The 9,457-nt window shown below is 39.6% G+C and overlaps 1 protein-coding gene across 6 annotated transcripts in view; it reads right to left on the reverse strand.

The window, feature by feature from the left end:
• Positions 1-9,457, reverse strand: part of Atp13a3 (ATPase 13A3) — an 88,604-nt gene that overhangs the window by 70,542 nt on the left and 8,605 nt on the right. Inside the window, exon 1 of one of the 6 annotated variants that reach the window (XM_023704123.1) lies at positions 3,625-3,881. The exons of the other annotated variants lie outside the window; for them this stretch is intronic. The gene's annotated coding sequence lies outside the window, so the exon portion shown is untranslated. Of the gene's footprint in view, positions 1-3,624; positions 3,882-9,457 lie in introns of those variants that run through there. 6 annotated transcript variants of the gene reach the window in all.

Genomic DNA, 9,457 nt, shown 5'->3' on the forward strand with positions numbered 1-9,457 from the left:
AAAAATAAATAAAAAATTAAAGGACAGACAATACATCAGATAAGACTTACAGCAGATCAGACACCACAAAATAATATCAAAGACCTTGAAGACATACTAATAAAAACCATAAAAAGTGAAGCCGGGGATGTAGTTCAGCAGCACAAAAACCTGCCTAGCAAGCACAAAGTCCTGAGTTCAATTTCCAGTACCAAAAGAAAAGAAAAGAAAAAGAAACAGAGCTAGGGATGTAGCTCAATGGTAGAGTACCTTTGGGTTCAAACCTAAGTACTACACTACAAAAATAATGGAATTAAAAACTTTTAAATATCTGGACATGGTACCACACACTTGTAATCCCAGCACTCAGGAGGCAGAACGATACTGAGTTTAAGGCCTGCCATAACTACAAAAAGACCTTATCTCAAAAATCCAATAACCAAAAAAAACAAATAATACGTGAACATAAATTTTGAAGAGGGACTGGAGTCATGCCCAGCACTACAGCACATGCTTGGGATGCATAAGGACTTGGGTTTGACCTCCAGTATGATGGAAAAGGAAAGAAAACAAAACATTAACAAAGAATGTCATCAAGCTTTTCCTAACAAGTTATTTTAAAAAGTCTTAAATTCAACTAAACATAAAGATATCCTAACAAAAAAGACAGGTAAAAGTGGCAGAGGTCTTGCCAAAAGAATATAAATGCAAAGAAACAAGACCAGAGAATCAGGCATGGTGGTACATGCCTGTAATTCCAGCACTCAGGAAGCTGAGGCACAAGGACTGGAGGATCACTGCAGAGTCTGAGATCAGCCTGGGCTACAAAGTGAGCTCAAAGCCAGCCTGAACTGCATAGTGAAACCCTATCCCCTCTCCCTCCTCCACAAAAAAAGAAACAAAGAAGCAAGATCAATGTCTCTGAAGAGTCAAGAGAAACTCCTCAGAGAACTCCACATCCAGTGAAAATACCTCCTAATAAACAAGAATAAAGATTTATTTTAAACACAAAACTTGGGGGCGGGGAGAGATAGCTCAGTGGAATAAGTGCTTGCCTAGCAAGAGCAAGGTCCTGAGTTTGATCCCTGGTACCAAAAAAAAAAAAAAAAAAAAAAAAAAAAAAAAAAAAAACAAAGCTTGGGGGTATGAGGGGAGGATATCAATATCAGATCTACAGCACATTTAAAAAAATAAAAAGTAGGGCCGAAAAGATAGCTCAGTGGACTAAGCGCCTGCAGATAAGTGACCAGGGTTTGAGTCCCGGCCCCAGGCACCACATACCACGCTGGTCCCACCACTGAGACCAGGCCTATAATCTCAGCACTCCCAGCACTTGGGAGGCTGAAAACAGGAGGATCATTATTAATCCAATCCAAGCTGCGCACTGAGACCATATATCAAGTACATTTAAAAAAAAAGTACTGGCAAGCACAAAGGCCTGAGTTCAATCCCTGGTTCCGAAAATAAATAAATAAATTTTTAAAAAGTAGTTAAAGGAAGTTCTTCAGGGCAGAAAAAAAATGATACCAAATGGAAATATGACAACTATGTAGGTAAACACAAATGAAAACAATAGTATAAAAAAAAACAGCAAGAGGGGTTGGGGAGATGGCTCAGTGGAATAAGCGCTTCCCTGGCAAGCGCAAGGGCCTAAATTCAATCCCTGGTTCCACCAAAAAAGAAAAGAGAGAGAGAGAGAGAGAGAGAGAGCGCGCGCGAGCAAGCCATGGTAATACATGCCCATAATCCTAGCACTCGGGAGACTGAGGGAGGAGGATCACTTCAAGTTTGAGGCCATGCTGGATTACATAATGAGATACTGTCTCAAAAACAAGGGAGTAACAAGTATACTATTGTAAAATTCTTATAGAACAATAGAAGAGGGTTAATATCACTTGTAAGTAGAAAATGTAAGGAGAAACTCATAATTGTCAGAGATCTCTTTTCACTGATCCTCTCAAAAATAGGTAAGTGGATTGCAAAAACCTAAAACCTGAACAACACTAAATTAGCTGGACCCGGCATATACAAAACACTCCATACGACCACAGTATAAATGTTCTTTTAATATATATACAAAGCATTTACCAAAGCTTGGTGTGTGATCCCACCACTCAGAAGTCTGAGGCAGGAAAATCACAAATTCCAACTCAGTCAGCCTGACTACACAATGAGTGCAAGGCCAGTCTGGAGAACATAATGAGGTCCTGTCTCAAAAAACAGACAAAACTCTAAAATTGACTTAAGGGCTGGTGAGATGGCTCAGTGGTCTAAAGCACCTACTTAGAACAAACTAAGCCAATCAAAGCACAGGGACCATGGTTCAATCCCCCAGCACCACATGCCAGCCAGCCCTGCCCCCTGGTGGGCTGAGCTGGCCACACACACACACACACACACAAATAATAAATAAATAAATAAATAAATAAATAAATAAATAAAATGAAATTGACTTAAGTCAAAAACAACGTTCTGGTGTCAGGGATTCAATCCCTGGCGTGCCATGCCAGCCCAGCTCACGGGGCACATTGATTAGACGACTGATACTTGGGAGGCTGGACACAGAAGAATCACTACAAGTCCAATCTATGTAGTGAGACCCTGTAGACTCCGTCCTAAATACAGTAAAAAAAAAAAAGAAAGAAAGAAAGAAAGAAAAAATCAATGTTCTTAATATGACAAAACTAAATTAAATTAGAGGGCTGGGGAGATGGCTCAGTAGAATAAGTGCTTGCCTGGCAAGCGCAAGGGTCTGAGTTAAATCCCTGGTTCCACCCAAAAAAAAAAAAAAAATCTCTTGAACAAGTTCTACTTAGTTCAGCATAACTACAATCCCATCCCATCCACTACACTTAAAATACTCGTTACTTTTAAGTGAACAGCTATCTGCCTATAACTTGTTTTTGTACTTTTTCTGAATTACTGACCATATTAATATTACACGAGTCTTTTTACAAGTGTTCATTCTCAATTTAGTTGCTTTTGAATATCTAGTGAAATTTTACTAAATTTTAAAGCAAAAATGCTACTAATTTAAATAACCTAAATGAAAAGTTGCTCTAAAAACCACTAATTATTATTCATTTTAAACATATCAGTTCTAACAGTGTTTGTGGACAGGATATCATATCTGCATCTTGTACTATGAATAACCACTAAGACAACAATATGCAATGTATGAATTATTGAAACTGTCCTACTAATCGGTTTTGAAACTGTCTCATTGCTATTTCTCAGTAAAATTATTTAAAATAACAAAAAAATATCATACATCTCATAGGGCATTATCTAGAATTCATCCTTTACCATAAATTTTTAGAAAACCCAAACAAGACAAATGCAATAGTTCTTTCATCTAAAACATATACATTATAAAACTAATACTTAAATTTTAGAAGTATACATAAATGGAATGCCTTTAGCATTTCAAAAATCCATAAGGGTAAAGAACAATATGAAAATATCTTATATACATTGCTTAGCAAGATGCATGTTAAATACCATTTTACCATGCATCAAAGTAAGACCTGAGGCATTAACAACAAACTTCTAAAATACACTTGACAAATACAGTAACTGGTGGTTTGCTGGATGCATATTTTTAAATCAATTTCTACATCACAGAAAATACAGAAAATTTCTTACCCACAGCACTAATTTTCTTCTTCTCAACTGCCAATATTAACAGATTTCTGAAAGCTGGCTCTTAATAAAAAATTTAAAAATAAAAATAAGCACAAAAATCCATTCCAAGTTAACAATTTTATGCCAAACAATTCTGGTTTGGTTCTGTTTTCACTGCATTCAAATGATTAAGACACAAAGTCAGGATTCTAATGTGTCCCAACTTTCAGTGGGCATCAGTAGAGGAAGGACATCAGCACTCACAATCACCACACTGTAGCTCCCCGACCCCTCATGTGAATGACTTGCCTCCTGCTGGCTCACTAAGGTCCAGCTCCACAGTGTAGGCCAGGCCTTAATGTTATCTAGGAATCAAGTAGTTCAGAGGCTATTGTGCTTAGCCAACCCCTTCCGTGAAATTACAATGACCCTGATTCTCTGTGCAAGTGAAAAGGCAGTGCAGGACAAAAAGAAGCTAGAGGGACAGATCCCACTGAACACATGCACTGCTTGTTTTGGGAAGTTTACTTCTTTCTTCCAGGTCTCTAGGGACTAAGAAAGATTTCAAAGGCAGTCCTTAGTCTAGGCTAAGGAGTCCTCAGGTTGTGCTTTTAAAATAACTAGCTGCTTCCGGCTTGACAATTCCCAGCCACACACCTCTGCCTCCCTTATGATCTCCTCATGCACTTCTGTATTGCCTAGAGTCTGTAAGTAGGTAATTTCACAAGGCAGTTTAGAAAAATGATCTGCAACTCATGTAGAACTTCAAGCAAAGCAACTTTGAGTAATACATTTTTTTTTTTTAATTTAATGCTTTACTTCAGTCTATTTGCCATCTCTAACCAGACTGAAGTGAAAGAACAGCTTGATGCAAAGTTACAAAACTAAACAAGCACTAAAGCAATTAAAGCAATGAAGCATTCCAATGAAGCTGTTATACTTGTTTCTGCTATTTTAAAACAACTAGTGAGGCTTTTGGGACACCTTGTATTGTTCAATGACAGGAGTCATCTGAGTTAGTTCTACAGTTCTAGAGAGAAATTTGTTGTGAATTAACCATACCTACTAATGTTAAATAAAAATTTGATGAACTCATTTTTAGAGGCCATATAAAGGAGTGGGGTTATGATAGCACACACCTGTAACCCCAGGCTGAGGCAGGAAGATCAGAAGTTCAAGCCCAGCTTAGGCAATTTAGGGAGACCCTAACCTCAAAATTAAAAATTAAAAAAAAAAAAAAAAAAAAAAAAAGGCTGGGGATATTGCTCAGTGCAAAAGCCCTACGTTCAATTATCAGTACAAAAAAAAAAAAAAGACTATATAAAGGCTACTCAGGGCCAGCCACATAGCTCAGCAGATTAAAGCACCTGCAAGCAGTCCCAGGGGTCAGGGGTTCAATCCCCTGGCCTTGCTGTGCCCGTCCTGCCCCTGGGGCATGCTGAGAGGGCAACTGAGACTGGGAGTGGTGGCACCCCCCAGCTCTTGGGAGCTATAAACAGGTGGATTAGGGCTGGGGAGATAGCTCAGTAGAATAAGCACTTGACTGGCAAGCACAAGGGCCTGAGTTCAACCCCCTGTTCAGTTAAAAAAAAAAAAAAAAAAAGAAAGAAAGAAAGAAAGAAAGAAAGAAAGAAAGAAAGAAAAAGAAAAACAGGCGGATCACTACAAGTACGATCTAGTAGTGAGACCCTGAATACCCTGTAGACCTTCCCTAAAATACAAAAAAAAAAAAGGTTATTCAAAGGTTTTGAACTATCAAAAGCAGTTAGCAATCTCAACATTTTACTATTTCCAAATTTGCAGCATCCAGAGCAACTAGGATCACGACCTTCTATAATTCACAAGAAGTTTCATCTTTTGCATCTGAAACAACATATGCCCTAATACATATAAAATCCTACTCAACAACCCCAACTTTAGTACCTAAGCAAATATTTACATAAAAACAGTGGAAAGTAAACCTCCATATTCCAACTATACTAACTGAAAAACTGTGACATGGGAGAACTTTATGAGGGCCCAACTTAAAACTTCAAGTCCACTCCTAACAATAAGAATGACATAATATAATTTAATGAATACATGGAAATTTTACAAGGATACCAACGAAATTTTAACAAAGCTCTACTCGATATCCATTTTATCACTTCCCATCTTGGACTTTCTCTTATAATACATGCTTTTGTCTTTGTGTTTAGGCTCAAGGAGGTCCATTGTATCCAATACACACCAAACCAAGACTATTTACATCTGTGAATTCTTTGTATAATTACACATTTTTGTATGGTACAAAACAACATCATAGTTAAGTTATAATTAGGAATAACATAATTTTGTATATGGAGAGCAATATGACGAATTTAGCCAGCAATACCATTCGTACACACCTCTAACACTTCCATGTAAAAAGAAAAGTACCTTTTTACCATTCAGACATCCCATTTTCTGACACACATAGCAAAATTGTCATAAGACAAAACAGTAGTTTTTTTATCTAATTATACCCACATTTGTCAGTCATCTGTGGACTAACAAATGATGTTCTCATTTTATTCTTTTTTTGTTTTGTTTGTTTTGTTTGTGCTTCAAGTTCAAGGTTGGCCTTGAACTTGAAGCAATCCTCTTGCCTCAGTCTCCCCAGTGCTGGGACTATAGGCATATACCACCACTCATATTACTTTTATATACATATCACTGATACACACCCTAGTAAACATTCATACCCTTCAAACGTATACTGGAGGGAATTTTTTTTGGTGCCAGAACTCAAACTCAGAACCTTGTACTTGCCAGACAGGAACTTGTGCCACTGAGCTATAGTCTCAGTTTTTTATGTATATTTACTTTTTTGTTTGTTTTTTTTTTTAAGGCAGTGTCTCACTATGTATGAGGCTGGCTTTGGACTTACTATGTAGCTTAGGCTGGCCTTGAACTAACAGTAATCCTCCTGGCTCTGCCTCCCAAGTACTGGGATTATTATAGGCACGCACCACCCTCCTGGTGCATACATACATTTTAATTATCTGAGCTATTTTGGTTCTAAATGTTTGTACCTCTCTCTAAACTTTCCTCCTGTATGTGAAATTGTACCTTCCAGATTAAGGGTTATGAAAGTGCTACAGTGGCACAGTATACTTCAAATCTCACCACCTGCTGTGAAAAGTGTGGCAGGAGGCAATGAACAGACTGTCCTATAGCCCTAGCAGTTAACACCAGAGAACCAAAGTGGCCTAGAGAGAAAACTGCCACCTACTGCAAGCCAAATCTATCAGTAAGTTGGTGCTAACGGTTACCTCTGAGTTGGGGTAGAAAGAAGCTAAGAAAAAATAAATAAAATAAATTTTAAAAGAAAGAAAGAAAGAAAAGAAGCTAAGAGCTTTAAGCATGCACGTCACAAAAGAAAGACTCCGTCCCAGTTGGCTGCACCTAAACTTCTATCTACAGTGCAGGGCCAGTGTAGCTCAATCAGACTCTGCCTGATCTCATGCGCAAGTCGGTTTGTCAGGGAGAAGAAACTAGCTGTGCTGCAGTCACCCCTTAGCAAGTACACTGCTATTAAGCTACTGCTGATTCACTGCCTGCTACATGTAACCCAGCTGAGGAAGTGCTGGCCCACAACACAAAGTAGCAGCAAATCTTTTTTATCAAACTAAATCCTCTCTAAGGATTAGGTGAGCGCATATGCCAGTTTCATTACTAGATTACAAATAAATATACACTCTCCCCCTCGCTCCAAAATAAAAAATTACAGAACTCATGCATCAATAGCAGTAACTGACATGTGTACAGGGAAATTTAGTTACTGTCACAGGTGTTTTGAGACAGGGTCTCACTAAGCAGTTCCAGCTGACCCAGTGCTTACTTCTGTAGACCCCAAGTTGAGAACTCATAGCAATCTTCCCGTCTCAACTTCCCATGCTGGAATTATAGGCGTGCACCATCACGCCCAGTTCGTGGCCAGCATGTCAGGCCTGTCTGGGGATCAAACTCAGGACCTTGTGGTTGCCAGGTGGGTGCTTATGCCTCTGAACTATCTCCCCAGGCCTATTCACTAGTTTTTAAACAACATCATTAAAGAAAGAAAAAAAAATCACTTCCACTGAACTAAGATTAGCATTTCTCATTTCTTTAGGTCAGAGATCAAGTACTCAAACTGGAACAATAAACCTACTTATCACAAAGTGTTAAACTAACACTGCTGTTATACCTGAATATCCAATGCTGGGCTTAGGGCAATCTCAGGTCCTGTGGAGAGAGGGCTCTGAGTACCCTCTGCAGTATGCCTGCCACAGGTTTGCCACTACTGTTCTCCAAAGCCAGGCAGCAGTAACTACATTAAAAAGCCTTATCAACAAATTAAGGAACATATGGGCCACATCATCTTTCAAGGGGTTATTTTCTAAAACTATCTGAAAGCCAGTAATACCAAACGTAGCTAAAGAGCTGAAGAGATAGCTCAGTGGTCTAAGTGCCTGCCTATGCAAGTGTGAGGACACGGGTTCAATCCCTGTTACCACATACTGTGCCGGCTCTGCCCAAGCGGGGATAGTGGCACAGGCCTGTAATCCCAGAGCTGAGGAGGCTGAAACAGAAGGATCACTATGAGTCCGAGTTGAGTAGTAAGACCCTGTACCAAATACATAAAATTTTAAAAAAAGAAATGAAACTAAAGTATGTTTTCATATAAAAATAGTAATAAGGTTCCCAAGATGCACCACAAATCCTCTCAATATACCTCCCACTCCACTGAACTGCAGGTCACACCAGACCACCCTGGATCATGAGACAAGGGCCCAGGTTATCAACCACTGGCTCCTCTGCCCCCTTAAGGTTCATCTTCCTCACAATCTCTTACAGGGAAAAAAGAACAGCCCTGGGGCATCTCTGATGGCAACAGGCAACCAGCACCTTTAGGAATGACATCAGGAGCTCCAGATCCAGATCAACTAAAAGCTATACAGGTTCACAAGAAATTTTAAAAGTTCCTTAGGGCTGGGGAGATAACTCAGTGGCACAAGCACCTGAGTTTCATCCCTGGTACCAAAAAAAAAAAGGTTCCTTACATTCAACCAGACATGGTGGCACATGACTGGAAGAGGACTGCAACTACAAATCCAGCCTGGGCAAATCAGTGATACTTAGAGAGACCCTGCCTCCACGTTGTAAAAAATAAAAGCGTTGGAATGTAGTTCCATGTGGAGGCCCATCACAAGATACAACAAAGTCAATAAATGGATTGTTTTCATTCACTAGCTTTTCACTGCTGGTAAGAATACCTTCAAAATAAATTTTCAAAAACCATCCCCTGGCTAAATAAACAGAAGACATACTCTGATAACAAAATTAAGCCTTTCTCCAGCAACACAAGGAAGCCTTACATTGTCCAAGACCATGTCTTTCTTTACCACTGTGGTGGTAGGGAGGCCAAGCCTGGCTCCAAGGACAGTCAAAACAAATTCAACAGCCCTCTGAGCCTGTTCCCTACAACAGCAGCCTTCACCTCCGAAGGCCCTCCCGTCCCATCACAGATGGCCCACCATCCCTAACCCCATTCTTCCTTAAAAACACCTCCCTCCTGGGGCTGGTGAGATGGCTCAGTGGTCTAAAGCACCTACTTAGAACAAGCTAAGCTAAGCAAAACACAGGGACCGAGGTTCAATCCCCAGCACCACATGCCAGCCAGGCCCGCCCCCTGGTGGGCTGAGCTGGCCACACACACACTAAATAAATAAATAAATATTAAAAAAAAAATAAAAGCTACAAGAGGAATTAAAGAAGACCTAAATAGAGACCTGTATTCTGTTCTGGATCTGAGGACTCGGTGTCGTTGAAGCACCTCCCCAAATTGGTCTGC

Source organism: Octodon degus, unplaced genomic scaffold (assembly GCF_000260255.1).
Source record: "Octodon degus isolate 3935 unplaced genomic scaffold, OctDeg1.0 scaffold00189, whole genome shotgun sequence".
NCBI lineage: Eukaryota > Metazoa > Chordata > Mammalia > Rodentia > Octodontidae > Octodon > Octodon degus.